The following is a 16,907-nucleotide window of genomic DNA, read 5'->3' on the forward strand; positions in this document are numbered from 1 at the left end:
CATTTCATTCTCAATTCTAAGTAAGCGCAAATGATAAATAACTTTCATTATATTTTCCATAAACAATTCTTTTCTTTCTAGTATTCTTAGTGCTAGTAGATTGCCCTGGATCCACCACCTGGGGGTGAATCCTCACTTTGCGGTTAGTTCAGTTCTAGCCATTTTTCCATTTTGAGACCTAGGTTTGTTTTATTATTTTTCACAAATATATAAATGCACAATATGTTACGAGTTCTTCAAAATCAAACGACGATATTTTCAAGCCGCGTAGAAAAGTAAGGGATGCAAAGCAACAAGAAGACAAACTACCTGCCGTTAGAGACAGCAAATCGACGTAAAAATTTATTCTAATTGAAAATCAAAGCAATACGTGCTTATAAATGGTGGCGGCATAAAGTGTGGACATGCTAATAAATCGATCAACTCTAACAGAATTAATGAAATACTATTATTTTTTATAGGTGCTTATTTTGATTTCCTAGTAATTCAACACCCACTTCTATTACTCATTCTAAAGCATCATTTATGACAGATTTTGTTATGCCTATGGCTAAAAGAATATTTGTGAAAATAAAAGCAGATTATTTTGCTAAAGTATATTGACTTTGAACAAAACTCAGTAGCCTAAATGTATGTGCGTTAGAGAAAAATTAAACAGGATGTTGGGGTATTTAATTTTTGAATTGAATAGTTAAAATACTTTGTTTCTTTGCTTACCACCTATTTTTCTCTTGCGTAGCACGAGTGGTACATGTACCGCTGGTTGAAAATCGCTGCCTTAAAGCAATAGTTATGGGATAAAATATCTCATCCGCATAATTCTGACTAGGCAAAAACGCAATTAAAGTAAAGAAGAGATACAACTAAAGAAAAAAACTAGCAAAAAATTGACTTTCTCCTACTCTTAGTTAAACAGAGAAAAATTTTAGGATTCCTAAACATTCTTCAAATCCTAAGCATTTTAAACTCCTAAACATTGAAATTGTAGATCTCGTTTCAAAGATCTTTGTGTCTTGAGGAATAATTAAAGAGTTTTGCCCGAGTAGATTTAGAAAAGTGAAAAAAAAAACTTGAACGAAAACAAAAACGATGAATTATGTGAAGATGAGTAATTAAAAGATCTAGAATCTAATTTTAGGATAATTGTGTTGTACTCTATGACAGATATTTATGCACATAGCTTCGCCATAATTACCGAGGTATGAAGAATATTCTTAATGTTTACCGAGTAATTCAACCTGAAATTCTAATGGAAGCAAATGAAAACAGATCCAATACAAAGCAGCTGAGTTTATGCGAAAATTTCCAGAGGCTGTGTCATAAGCAATTTCATCCTAGTTGTCTTTAGATAAGGCGTCACTTAAAGAGGAGCTTATTGATAGCATCATATAGAAGAGCAAACACGTTGCTGATAAATGATAGTTGACTTCCAACGAGCTTCTTAGATGTATCACAATATGCCTCGTAATGGATAATCACTTGTTTAAAACTATTTCCTTATTTACTTGTTTAAAACTATTTCTCTCCTCCCTCCAGACATTAGTTTGCACAGTAATTCGCCATATCTTCTTTGAATTGAGGAGCTACTCATTTAAAATTGGAGAGTTGCTTATAAATCTTGATTCATTTAACAAAAATTCATGATTCCTGGAGAATTATAATGCTGGGTAAAATCAAGAGACGTAACTGAATTCTTAACACTTCGCAAAATTAAAATCCTTTTTACGTATTGAAAAGCATTTCTCTCCACCACCCCTCAGTGTTAAAAATATATAACTCAATTTTGAGCTTTGTTTACTACTACTTTCGAATATACAATCATTTTCAGGAAATAACTGATTTTAAATTTCATAAATTCGAAACACTTCTTTAAGAATTTCAATCTGTATCTAATGCTATGAAAGTATACGATGCAAATATGTTCTATGATTACGTATAGATGTATAGAACAGATATGGTTACATCCATATGTTCTATGATTACATATAGATGTAATCATATCTATGATTACGTTATGCTGTTAACATAAAAAAATTTAGTATACACCCTAGCTTCACTTCTATTACAATAAGCACATAATTTGAGTATTTGACAAAAACTGCGGGAAAGATTATCCAAACATTAATTTCATTCAGTATTTTGATTAAAAGTTGAGCCTAATTTTTTTTTGGCCAAACAGTGCTCGAAATGTCTGTAAATGGGATTTTGCGTTGGTTCACTATAAACTGCGTATCACTATTTAAAATTCTTGCCATTTAATATTATTGTCCTTTATTACCTTTAAAGAAACCGAATAATGAAGAATCTGCAGGTATGTATGTATGTAGGTTCTTCGATTGGTGGAACAACGGCGGTACCTACAGTCATCAAAATTTGAATAGTGTAGTTCTCCACTCGAATATGTGCACGTGGAAGTGCGAATTTTGAATTTCAAATTTGTTTTATTACTTATTTCATATGTTGTAAAACAGGGATGTCAAACTCATAGGTACACTTAGGCCAAACAAATAAGGTTTAACTTTAGGCGGGCCGCAAAAAATACTAGAACTTTAGGCGGGCCAAAAAAAAATACAATTTTTCGTTTAATTTTACTACTACTTGGTTACTGAATACAAAGGGCTGGAATAAACACGGTTAACGTTAAAAAGTTAACAAAAATTTATTCTTTCCACAAGAGATAAATCAAAATGCTGAAATATTTCTTCAAAAATATTCTAACAATATCACAAAATGTCAAACGTTTAGCAAAAATCAATTCAAAACAGAGAAACTAATTCTATCTCACAGCGTAATCGCTACAAATCAATCACAGCATTAAGTAAACAAACAGTTCGCTAGAACTACAGCTACTACTGAGATGAGTTGTTTGTTCTCGGCTTTTATAAGCTTTATAATTAATTTCTCGAATATACTGGAAACATCTATAAATATCTGGATTTTTGTGGATGGCAACAGCAATTACGAGATATTTATTTATTAGGTATTAAATGCACGGGCTGTTCTATTTTTAACCTTCCAACGCAGCTGTCTTTTCAAAAATCGTCTGCGTTGCTAAGGCAACATGAAGCAAATCTAATTACAATTCTAAATAAAAAAAAAAACTAAATAAATAAATAACTATGAAATCCGTAACAATATGAATTAAGTAATAATTAATAATAAAGCAAAGTGCATGCACATGCATGCACCAATATATCGTACAAAACTATGATTGGAAAACTGAGACCATGAGTTCGGCCACATTCGGCTATCGGGAGATGCGTACAAGTTCTGAGTGCACGTGTCTCCCAAAAGCCGAAGGTAGCTGAACGCAAGCTACTCACACGCATTTGTAATTTAAGTAGTGTGTGTGTCAGCTCGCTGTGAGTAATCTAACAACACTGAATAAATTATCGTTAATTACTTAGCAGTAAACATTTCATTTTCTTCGTCGATATGTTATTTTATTATTATATATTATTATTTGCCGATATATTGGCTGGGCCGCAAAAATATTTGTTGTGGGCCGCATGCGGCCCGCGGGCCGCGAGTTTGACATCCTTGTTGTAAAACTTTAATGAATTATTAATTAACAAACTCAATTGTTTGAAAGCGAGCAGTGGCATCACATTTCGAAACAAAACATTTTACTGCCAGCTCGAGAGACTGTTGCCATTCAGGAAAATGTAAGATATTTATATTTTGATTTTAATTAACAAACTGGACTCGATGAAAACAATGTATTGCCGCGACTAAAAATTTATTAATTTTATCTTCCGCGTCCCAGCGTGTTGCCATTCAGTAAAGCCAAAGATACTTTCAAATATAATCTGGAAGATAATTGAGTAATACACTAAGAAATTAAAAAGAAATAAACACAGCTCTTAATAATATTTTCTTATTTTCTAAAGTTATCTATTTAAATAAACATGCATTAAAATCATGAGATGTCTAATTAGAAAAATAGCAGCTTCGCAGCCAGCCTTCGTCTGGCTTTTAAATGTACCGGAAAAATGGCTGAAGGGAACATCAAACGTTAAATTTAAAAACTGCGTAGAATTTTACTCTGCAGAACATCTTCATAAAAAAAAGTTATTAAGTATAACAAAATTACAATAAAATAAGCAATATCCCTTAATACAAATATTAATTATCCTAATAAATAAATTACCAACTTCCCTTTGTAAAATCTTAAGAACTCAAATGGTGTAAAGGAGGTTAAGAACTTTGTTTCCTAAAAAAAAATCACCCAAAACTTTTCAATATCTTAAAAAAAGTGAAATGAGCAATAAATAGCATAAAAGGGTAGGGTACGAACTGCGCCGAATTTGATCGAAAATCCTCGTCCCCCTCTTTTCTAATGCACGAACTGCGCGACGTTTCCTGTCCCCCATTTCTTTCCAGGAAGATTGGGTGCTACAAAAAGTCGTTTGTCGCCATTAATGGGACATTCTGTTGAGACTACAAGCCTTTATTTTCGTTTATCAATATTGTAAAAACTGTGCATGTAAAACAAATATTAATTTAAATTCTAGAGTGTGCTAAAAAATAAATTTCTTTTACACTCATTTTAAAGTTTTATGATGCTTAAAGGAATGATGATCCAGATCTTTTTTATTCTCTATAAGAATTAAAAACTTTCCAAGTTGTAGATTTTAGGCGCTGATATATATATATATATATATATATATATATCAATTTTGAACAGTAAAATTGATAGATTAATGACATACACAAAACTGATACATAATCAACGTATCAAATATCGGATTTGTAGCTCACCTTAAATAAGTTTCTTGTCTAGATAAATATTAACAAATCTTCTTAGATAGCAGAATGGTTTTAACTTTCAAATTTACCATTTTAGGTAAACAATTCTAATTTAATTATAAAAATTATCTTTATTAAATCAAAAAATTGGACTTCTTAAGTAGTTCTAAATTCATACTAATATTATTGCAATATATTCCCGTGTTAAACTTTCCATTTTTAATTATTGAAGTTATTTTAAGGTTATTTAACTTTGTTACAAACTCCATATTTTAATACTAGAAACGTTTAAATATTTATTCTGTTTTCCACCTGATGTACTTTGGCATACATTTAATTTCTAATACACATTTAATTAATAAATTAATAATTATGAGCGTCAGAGCAGAATTTTCATAATTAACAAAAAATAAATAAATAAATAAATAAACTTCCTTATATTCATATCCTGGGATTTTCAGTTCCCTTTTAATCCATTCCTTTTTCACATATTGTTGCACTATACGCAAGTTTTCATGCATGTAGAATTTATATACTTTGTATTGTATTTATGCCAATTTATATTTAAATGATAATTTTTACAAATTCTTGCATCACAACTCTAGTTAACAGAAGATGTTTCTAACACCTTGGCAAAGCTTAATCTTCAGAATGTAGCTTATTTTCCAACCTAGTTTCAAGCTGAATTATTTGTAAAATTAATTACTTGAAATTATTTGTTAACAAAGATGGTCGCTAAATAACGCTAATAATATTTCAAACTTTTGTAATTTATAATGCAACGAGTTCATGCGTTTTATAATGTAATTCATTTATAATTTTTTCAGCAGTATTGAAATTAATAGCAGATAATCATAATAATATACATTTAGATTACAATGATTTAGATTGCCATTGCCTTCTTCACTCATGCTTTTATACTACATTCCTAAAATTTCATAATGGCATACAGGTAAGTTTAAATCATTCACTAAACATATAAATCTCTAATTCAGCCCACTTTTGTTCTTACGTGTGCTGTATCTTCTGTTTTCTTTGATATATTGTTCAGCCTAATTTCAAAAGGTCTTGTGGAAAAGTCACTAAACATTGGTAGTTCGACCCGAGTTTCTAGTCCCAGTGATCCCCCAGCTCTTTCTTTTCTTTTCTTTTTTTTTTTTTTTTTTTTTTTTTTTTTGTACTTATTTACTGTATAAAAATGTAGCGTAAAAATTTCAGTTCATGAAGTAAAAATACTTTTTTAATTTATTCTTTAAAAGTATTGCAAAAAAGTTTTAACTTTACCTTAGCATATCTTTTTACATATCCCTCTAATAAGAAAAAATAAGGAAAGAAATTAACTCAGTTTCGGTGATTAATACCTAGGTGCAAATTATATGTAACGTTTTTCCAAAAGCCTAGAGTTTATATGGATATCAATAAATTAAGGATTATTTCTCCATCTAATTTTCTTAACATGTTTATTCCAGAATTTTCTTTTCACGCTGTAGTGCTTAACTTTATGAGTTTTCTATAATCATTAAATTTCTCTAGCCATTGCAACTTTCCATTGCAACCTTCTGACAAGTAGTTATATTTTTAACCACTGTATTTTAATTCCTGTTGGCTATCAGTACATTATTCACTTATTTCACAAGTGCAACTTTTATTTTATACGCAACTCTACGTAAAATAGCATTAAATCTTCACTTATGCGGAGCTCCTGATCGATTGCTTGTTTTAGATTGAATGAAATTAAGCTTAATTTTACTGTTAATTAGCTTGTTATTAATTTAATTGTATGTTTCTAACTAATTATATGTTCAGATATTTCCAAGTATATTACACAAACTTTTGCATCCTAATTTTTAGTTTTTGGTTAAAAAAAATAAGCTTTTATTTATTGAGAGGCCTGATTGATTATATTAGTTTGAAGTACTGTTTATCTAATTCTTTTCTTCTAGATAAATTTTAAAAAAATTCTTAGCATAATAATTTAAATTTATTTACAATATATACGTCAGTGATCCAAACGCATAGTAATGTTGTTATAATAGATTTCATGCTAAGCTTTTTTTTAAATTTAACTATTAATTTCTGCAAACATTTACATGATTGCTTTAATTAACGAAAAATATTTCTAGCACACTTTAACACACTTTGATATGGAATAATGTTTTGCACTCTATTAAATTTTCCAGTCTAGTTCAGACATCTTGACTATTATTGATGTAATTTATTAAAAATATAATTTGTTTGCTTTATAATTATTTAATTTATAATATTATTATCATAAATGAAAGATGTTTGTAATGCTAATATGTATGTTTACCAATATCTTTTATTTTCTTTGTTAGCTCTCGCATTTATTACTGTTATTCAAGTAATTATCCTGCTTGTTAGATATTTTTTACTTGTTCTTGTGATATGTAATTCTATTTATTTATTTTTATTTTCCTCTTGGCTACAATTGGCACGAAAAGTTAAATTGTAACCCTGTAGGCAGCAGGGGGGAAAGAAATTTTGATTGGCGCAGTTGGACTATAGCTCGACCCGGGGGAATTTTCATTAGCGCAGTTGGAGTACACCCCATAAAAGAATACAAAAAACAAAAAATTCTGAAAATCAAAGCATAATTAATGATATTTTATCTTATATTTTCAAAAGAAAAAAATTACAATGAAATAAGCTATATCTCTTAATACAAATATTAATTATCCTAATAAAAAATTAACCAACTTTCCGTTGAAGAAAAAAAAAATCATGCAAAACTTTTCAATATCCTACAAACAGTGAAATAAGCAAAATATAACATGAAAGCAACTCAAAAAACATAAAATTCCGCGCAGAATTTTACTCTGCAGAACAACTTTATCAAAAAAAAAAAAAAAAAAAAAAAAAAAAATCAATAAAAATTTATTATATATATATATATATAAATGACAATGAAATATGCCAATCTCTTAATAACAGTGATATAAGAAATACGATGAAAAATTGTTGCCAAACCCATATTTCTAAAAGAATGAAACTATTCAAAATGATGCGATTTCATCAAAAATCTATCAACAACAATAAGACAGGAAAATTGTTGCCAAAGTCACATTTTTAAAGATGTGAGATGCGAGATGTGAGAAGTGTACTCGGAAGGTTCATTTAAAATTTTTTTTAAAAGTACAAAATATTATCATTTTTCCAAAATTCTTTTTGTAAAAGCTGTCGCAAGGATGTGTCCAAAAATCAAAGCAAAATAAACTGTACATATTTAAAAATAAACTTTTTAAGAAAAAATCCCGTTGAAAAGGAGTTAAGCTCCCTTTGTTAAATAAATTCGTATTTAATCGATTTATTGAAACACGAAATTTATTTTAAGTTTGTAAAATAGCTAAGTGCCTACGTTTCATGACGATGTGAAAATGGAGTGTGTAGAGCAAAATCTCGCTTTCCTATAGTCCATTATGTCTGAAAATGACGCGATTTCGTCACAAAACATAAAATAAAAAAAGTTCTAATTCGAAGTTCGAAAAAATTGCTTCGAGGTGCATTGGCTCTTGTCTAGATGCACCTAAGTACCAAATTTCGCAGCCGTGGGTCTATTAGCTTACGCGCAGCGCGAACGAAAGACACACACACAGACAGACTCTTTCTTTTATTATATGTAGAGATTTTTATGGAATTACACTAGCTGTACTTATTAAAATACTTACATACTTCTTCTTTTTTAAGATAACTATTTTAGGCTGGCCGAGCGAGAGGCTAATTTTAAAGGAGGAATATATCGAATATTAAAATATGTACGGCAACCTCTAACAATGCACTTGAAATTCTAAAAATATGCTGTTTTTAAATATTTTATGATTTTGCTCTTAAATTGAACTTTATGTGCTGTAAATGCGAAGAACTGAAGTGTTTTTAATAAAAAAGTTAACTCATAAAAAGTTTATAATGCCAACATCAACACTGCATCGGGTATTCTAAACATATGCTGCTATGCAGCTTTTAAAAATTTTATGATATTTGTTGTTGAGTTGCGGTGTATGTGTAAAGAAAATGATGCTTTATAAGAAAGCTAAAAAGAGAAAAAAATAGCGTTAGTAGGTGTGTGTGCAACAGGAGGCTAAAAGACTGCGAGTTCAGCGAGAGTGTTGTAGGGTTTATATTTATTTTAACTAACATTTATTTTAAGTTTAAACTATCTTTCCTGTCAAGCCTTACTTTCCCCTGGAACTGCCAATGCCAGAGTATGTAAATTTTAGTAGAACGCGCAACTTTACATTGGCGCCCGAACACTTGTCGAACTGAAATGGCCAAAAATCGGATGGAAGCCGCGAGACAACAACAAGAAATGGCAAGCCAATTGGAAGGATTTGGATACCTGGTCCAGACGCTGAGAGCGTCAATCAAGCCAAACGTCAATTTCGACGGAAAAAATTCGGTGGCGATATTTCTAGAAAGCCTCAACAATCACTTTCAGCTCTACCCTGTGCCTGAAAGACAAAAAATTGCCATCGCCACATCTGAACTAAGAGGACAGGCCGCGCTATGGTGGAAGAATATAGGCAAATTTTTATTAGGGGAATTTGGAAGTCAGACATATACATTTGAAAATTTCAAAAAATCGTTATTAAAGGCCTTCCCCATAGTGAAAGATCGAGCAAGGCTAGAAGCCGAACTATATAGTTTCTATCAACGGGATATAGAAGAGTTAACGGACTTTATTCTGCGAAAAATTAAACTGACGGATATGCTGTATGGGAAGAAACACGACGCGGAGATTATTGAAATAATCTTACCAAGATTGTTACCTGCTGTTCAAGATTACTTTGAAATTAGAAACCCAAGCACATTGCAGGAGCTCTTCGAACTGGCGGTGAAGTTTCAAAATCGGAGAATAGCGGGAAAAGCTAGAGGGGCATCGTATTCTCAAAGTACCCGAACGCAATCTTCAAATGAGCAGACCAGAAATGCAAACCGCACTTATGGGGGAAAGAGCTATCAAGCTAACTCATCGAACCTCCGAAGGTCAAGGCCCAAAAAGGAAATTCGAAAACAAACGTCCGCGTACCCAGAAGGCGGAAGTTGAAAGGAAAGCTTTAAACGAGTAGAGGGGCCTGTGAAAGCGAGGGTCGAGACCCCGGAAGTTTTAAAAAAAATCCTCAAAAAGACATTTAAATACGGTCATCGTAAAGAACTCACATCTACCAATTATACAAGTCCTGGTTGGCGATGTACCAGTAGAAGCCCTTATCGATACAGGAGCAGAGGGTAATTTTATTAGCGATACATTCTTAAAAGAATTTTTATAGGTTACGATTATTTAAAAACAAAAACACAGAAATTATAGCAGCGCAAGGAAAAACTTGTCACTGCATCAGGAAATTATCATTAAACATACAGGTACAAGAGGAAAGCCTCAAAGTATTAATTTTTGTAGTAAAACATTTGCAAAATCCTTTTATTTTAGGTATGGAGTTTTTAAGGGCCGCGAGGGCCAAATTGAATTTTCAGGACAGTTCTATTGTGCTGGAGATGGACCAGAGGGTGGTGGAACCTGTGGAACAACCGCAAGTTGACCTTAGCCATTTGAATGACCATGAAAGTCAAGCCATCCAGCAAGTGGTGAGTACTTTTTCAAATTTTTTTTCAGAAAGGCCTGGTAGCTGTCAAATAGTTACGCATGAGATACAGTTAACTGCCAAAAAACCTTGTAGGACTAAACCGTATCGTTATGATAAACAAAAAGACCTAATCATTGAAGAACATATTCAGGAAATGTTAAAGAACAAAATAATAACGCCCATAAATAGTGAGTACGCGAGTCCAGTCGTACTGTGTAGGAAAAAGGACGAGTTTCTTCCTTAGGATAAGAGGGCTTGGAGGTTTGCTATCGATTACAGAAAACTGAATAGTATTACTAAATTCCCAGTTTACCCTTTGCCGGTTATAGAGGAAATTATTAGAAACATTAAATCTACTAGATAGATGACTACTTTGGACTTAACGTCTGGCTACTATCAAATAGCTATGAGACCCGAAGACATACATAAAACCTCGTTTATAACAAAATCGGGCACTTATGCATTTTTACGCATGCCCTTTGGTTTGTGTGGGGCCCCGTCAACATTCCAGAGAGCTATGGACATTGTTCTAAAGCCTGTTCTAGGAAAATCGACTTTAATCTATCTAGATGATATAATTATAACGAGTAGTACGTTGGAACAACATATTAAAGATTTAGAAGAGGTTTTTAAATTATTAAAAGAGGCCGATCTTACAGTTAACGCATCAAAATGCAAGATCGCGACTAAAGAACTTAAATATCTGGGTTATAAAATTTCGCAAAAGGGTATAGAAACTCAGGATTCAAAAATAAAAACCATCAAGAATTTCCCACCTCCCAACACCGCCAAGAAACTTTCTTCTTTCCTTGGGTTATGTTCTTACTATCGGTCATTCATAAAAGATTTCGCTAATATTGTTGAACCCCTGTTAGTAATTAAAAGAAAGAAAAGTAAATTCACGTGGACAGCGGAAGCAAATACCGCATTTGAAAAATTAAAAGAAGCGCTCATCAATCCCCCTGTTTTGAAATTCCCGGAGGGGGACGAAAACCTGGAAATTGCAGCAGATGCGTCGGACTATGCGGTGGGTGCGGTTCTTATGCAAAATAGACATCCTTTGGCATTTTTTACTAAAACGTTGAATCATACACAAAGGAATTATACAGCTACAGAGAGAGAAACATTAGCCGTATTAATGGCTGTACACAAATTTCGAGTTTATTTTGGCAAAGCGCCAGTAAGAGTCTTTTCGGATCATGCGGCTGTTGGTAGACTTTACTCGGGGAAAAAACCTAACGCCCAGGTTAATAAGATGGGCTTTAAAACTCCAAGAATATAATCTAATAATAAAATATAAACCGGGTAAGGAAAACAATGTAGTTGACGCACTTTCTCGTATAAAACTGGACGATGAAGGTAATGAACTTAAATGCGCTGTGTTGACTTCAAAAATTTAAATTCTAGAGATACAATTATAGCTGAACTGAAAGCTGATCCTGAATTTGGAAGTATCTATGCATATTTGAAAGACCCCGAAAGCTTTGAACATACAGATATCGATGCGATAAGAAATAGAGCAGAAAACTATGAAATAATAGATAATTTATTGTTTTATACGAAAACAACAAACGAAAATCTCGAGTACAAACCAGTCATCCCAGCCTCGCTTCGATTAAGCATTTTGAAGGAATTACACGACGCGAAAACAGCGGGTCATTTAGGGGTCAGAAAGACTTTAAAAAGGGTACGCGAGGCGGTATATTTCCCGCAATTATACAAAATAGTAACTGCGTATGTCAGGTCCTGCAATCAATGTCAGTTAATGAATGATATTAATTACAGCCCGGCCGGGTACTTAAATAGCATTCGCGCTACATTTCCGAATGAAATTTTAGGCATAGATCTTCTTGGTCCTTTTCCCCAGAGCAAGTTAAATAAAAATCGTTTTCTTTTAGTAATTGTAGATCATTTTTCAAAATGGATAGAAATTGTTCCACTTAAACGCGCGTCAGCCAAAACAGTCGCAGATGCATTCTTACACAGATACATTTTAAAATACGGTGCACCGATAAAAGTCATTAGCGATAACGGTAAACAATTCATTAGTCAAATATTTGAAAACATATGCACTGGACTTGGCATACGCCATATCAAAATGGTTCCGTATAGACCACAGGCAAACATAGCAGAAAGAGTTAATAAAAACATTGTAAAAATAATTCGCAGTTACGTTAGCACACATCACAAGCGCTGGGATGGCTACATAAATGAGTTAGCTTATGCTTTAAGAACGGCAAATCACGATACTACGGGAAAAACCCCAGCAGAATTATTTTTAGGCCGAACGTTAATTACGCCTTTAGATAAATTATTCTTTGTGCAACAAAGAGAGCAAGAATTTAAACAGAAAGATGTGCAAAAACTTATTGACCAGACGCTTAAAAGCTCGGATACGGCAAGAAATAAGCAAAAAGTGTATTACGATAGAAAACGCCGTGAAGCAGATTTTAAAGTTGGGGATAAAGTATTGAAGCGGAAATTTTCTTTATCAAGTGTCCCAGACGATTTTACTGCAAAGTTAGCTCCAAAATTTGAAGGCCCCTATGTAATTCAGGAAATCAAAGGAGTCGTAATGTACCTTAAGAACGAGAGAGGGGAAATCTGTAAAGCAAGTCCCGACCAGGTGAAAAAATACTATAATCAGAATGATTTTGAAATCCTTAAAAGTTTCTTGCAGGACTCAAGCGTAAAAGAAGTAGAAGATCCAGAAATAACGTCAGCCGTTCCACCACCCAAGAAGCAGAGAACTGAAGAGAGACCTAGCCCTTCTACAACCCAGGCGAAGGTACCGAAAAGAAAAAAACGAAAACTTTCAGACTCCAGCATTTAAGAAAAACAAGAACGCAAAGCCAACCTAAAGAAACCTTGGTAAAGAGGAAAACACCACTTACAACGTATCGCAGTAGAAATTATACATCAAGGAGAACGCTCCCAGGGCCAGAGAGTCAGGTGCAAACAAGGCCGCCGTTCCCGAAAATAAAAAGACTGCAGGAGGAACGAAAAGACCAGCAACAACAGAAGAAATTCAAGAATGACTCCAGAACGGAGGACGCCAAGACCAGCCGTCCAGGGGAAAAACGAAAAAGACGACTACTACTCCAAGAGACCCGACGACTACTACTCCAAGAGGCCAGCATGCAGAGAACGAAAAAGAAAAATTAAAGTGGACGACACTCGGAGGTCATTAAGGAGAAGACTGACGTTCATGAAACCTATAACGTGGGAACAGTTCTGCCAGAAAAGAATGACGAAGTTCCAATCATCGAAAACTCAAAGATAAGTTAAAATCTATAAAATTTTTTCTTTTGTTCCAAAATGTTATGCGTAAATACGAAGTTCTATGTTTTGACGAAAGTCAATGTGTCTCGGTTGAGACTTAGTTTTGTTTTACTTTATTTAGCTAAGGCAAAAGTATTATTTTCTTTCAGTATAAAATCTAAGAACAAGAAGTTTCTGTTGGTCGAAAGACTACTTCTGTTATGTTAAAGCCAAAATTTGGCCGAAGATAAAAATAACTTCGTATTCTTGTATTAATAAGAACTTTAGTTTCAGTGCCGCCAGCTTCGCGAAGAATGAGTAAAGTAAAAATTTATTTTTCTTTTATTCATTTTATGGTAAATTGTAAAAATCATATGTATTAAAAATTTGTAAATATACGTAAATACTTGAAAGTTATGTAAAAGTAGAATTTAGTCTAGAAGCATAAAATTTTAGATGCTAAAAGTAAATGCTCAAAAGCAATGAATTCTAACAAATCATGGTGGTTAGGGGAAGTGTTGTAATACTAAAACACGAATATTCCCGTTTGACACCACACATGGTGGAGAGCCAGGGCAAAGTTAAATTAATGTTTGAATACTTGAATGAATGTGAATTAAGCAGTAACTAAGGAAAATAAATCGTTTAAAAACAAAAATTTATTCAGTGTCAAGAAAGTGTAAATTATAATGTATTTAGAAAGATACTGATACTTATTCTTTCCAGATGCTGGAAGGAAAAGAACAAGATTGATTGCTGAAGTCCAGGAAAAATTGCTGTAAGAAGAGAGATTTAATTAAGTATACTCAGAAATTTTATTATCCTTTTGTGAGATAAGATTTTTTTATGTAAACGAGGCTCTTAAAAGTTAGTTCAAAATTGTAGAAACCTTTCAACAGGTCGTTTGTAGGACCTGCTTCCAAGTTTTCCAAATTCTGACCGCGGCAAATGTAGGGTTTATATTTATTTAAACTAACATTTATTTTAAGTTTAAACTATCTTTCCTGTCAAGCCTTAGTTTCCCCTGGAACTGCCAATGCCAGAATATGTAGATTTTAGTAGAACGCGCAACTTTACAGTGTAAAACATGTTTAATAAACTTTTTTGGGTGACCGTTATGAATTTGAAACCTTTCAACTTTTTTTAATCACTTGTTTTCCTATTTGCAAAATATTTTTAAGACAAAAAATTAAAAACTGAAGCAGATGTCAGGCAAGCGTTACTTGAGTTCTTAGCCACTAAGAACAAGATACAAGATGTATTTTTCAGAATGGTATTTACAAATTACATCACGCTGACAAGAGATCATAGATAACGACTGAAGTTATATTGTATAATAAATATGTTAAAGGTATAAAAAATGTATTATTTTCTTTCATTTCCCAAACGAGGAGAATTTTCTGGTAGATCTTAAACTTGTAAAAATGATTATCAAAAACAAAAATAAATTTTTTAAATCATATCAAACAATATATAATCAAATATATATATATAACATATCAAAGAATTCGAAAATCTCTTGAAGGAAAATATTCAGTACTTTTTATCTATATTTCTTTAAATATTTTATAGATAAATAACTGGAAATATTATAGCACAGTCAAATGACAGAAAAGACTTTTTAATTTTTTTTTTAAATAAACTTTCTCTGATAAATCTTTTTAATTACACTCTAATTAAAAAGTAAAACACTCTTTTCCTTATAATATTGTTCCTCTAAAAAGTGTTTAAAAATCTCAATATATTAAACTCATTGAACCAGTTGCTGAACAGCAACAACTGGTTCAGTGACACGTACTTATAGTTCCATCGTTTCAGGTTCCATACACATTAGGATGATGGCGAAAATGATGCATGTTTGCTCTTTTCTTCAAAACATTTTGCTTCAATGCTTTCAGTTGAATTTAGAGCAGACAGAAAAGTTTTTTTCTGCGTAGCTTACATAATTTCTTTAAGCTAGTATAAAAAGTTACGTATATAAAACCCGAGGAAACAGCTGTCATAGAGTTTTTGATCAAAAAAGGAGACATCGCAACCAACTGCTACTAAAAAAAGCTCAGAAATCTGCATAATGAAGCAACGATTGTTGGGAATAATAAGAGAAATGAGTAATTACGCAAGTGAATTTAGCGAAGAAAAGACAAATTGTATAGTAAAAGATCGACAGCAATCACCAGTGTAAAGCGCAATAGATTAAATAATATAGTTCCTGAAAACCGGTATCTGAAGGATTTCTGAGAAATTGGACTGCGGTCTGTACAATTTTCGATATCACAGACTCATCAAAAATAAGACAGAATAATGACAGTGATCAAGACAGACAGAATAATGGTGCTTTTTAGCTGATAATATACAGTCTTGAAAATAAAAAAATCAAAAATAGCTTAGTTTCTCATCAAAAGTAGCTTATTCGCAATTGAAAAAATAAGAATTTTTCGTAATTATTTTATAGTTGCTCAATGCCCAAATGTAATCGAATTAACGGAAATACGCAGGTGGAGTTACTGTCGTTCGATACATCAGTTGAATCATCATGACTTTTAGTGATTGATGTCATAAGATTGGCTGTACCTGCAAAGGAAAAGAAAGTTACAATATTATAAAAATCAGTGCATGGCAGCGCAAACTAGAAAGAAGTTCTGAAAGAGACTGCCTGTGTATCTATAACTGTAGATAGCATTTTAAGCAAACAGTATTAGTGATATCATTTTTAAGAATGCTTGGTTTGGTGATGAGGCACACTTTCTTTAACTTTAAAACCTTTAAGACCAAGGATATGTCAGCAGAACGCTAACACGCAGGATTTCTTAGATGACAAACAAAATTAAAATTAGAAAATAAATTTCAGACTTTAAATTACGTCTAAATGTGCGTTTTTTCAACGTCTTGTGTGTTACCTTTATTTATTAAATATCATGTTCTTTGCACTTTAACAATAAAATTCAGTTCAACAGCAATGTCGCAAAATAATTTTAAAATGAGCATATCTTTAGAATTTCCGATACACAGTTCCGCGCACTGTAGATAAAAAGGTTTTTCCCTCCGTAGAGTGTTGCTATTGCTCGCTTTAAAATCGTTGAGTCTATTAATCAAAAATTCGTTAAAGTTTTACAAAATATGAAATCGATAATAAAACAAAGTAAAATTTCAAATTTGGGCTTTCAGATGCTCATATTCACAGCAGGATTACGTCATTCAAAATTGGATGGCTCTAGGTACCGTTGTTTTATCACAATGCGAGAAACATACATACATTTATCTTCAAATATAATACTGGGCGATAGTATGTGGTGGCAACGG

Source organism: Stegodyphus dumicola, chromosome 5, assembly GCF_044657685.1.
Source record: "Stegodyphus dumicola isolate Sdum_Otavi_A_Nest chromosome 5, ASM4465768v1".
NCBI classification, from domain to species: Eukaryota; Metazoa; Arthropoda; class Arachnida; order Araneae; family Eresidae; genus Stegodyphus; species Stegodyphus dumicola.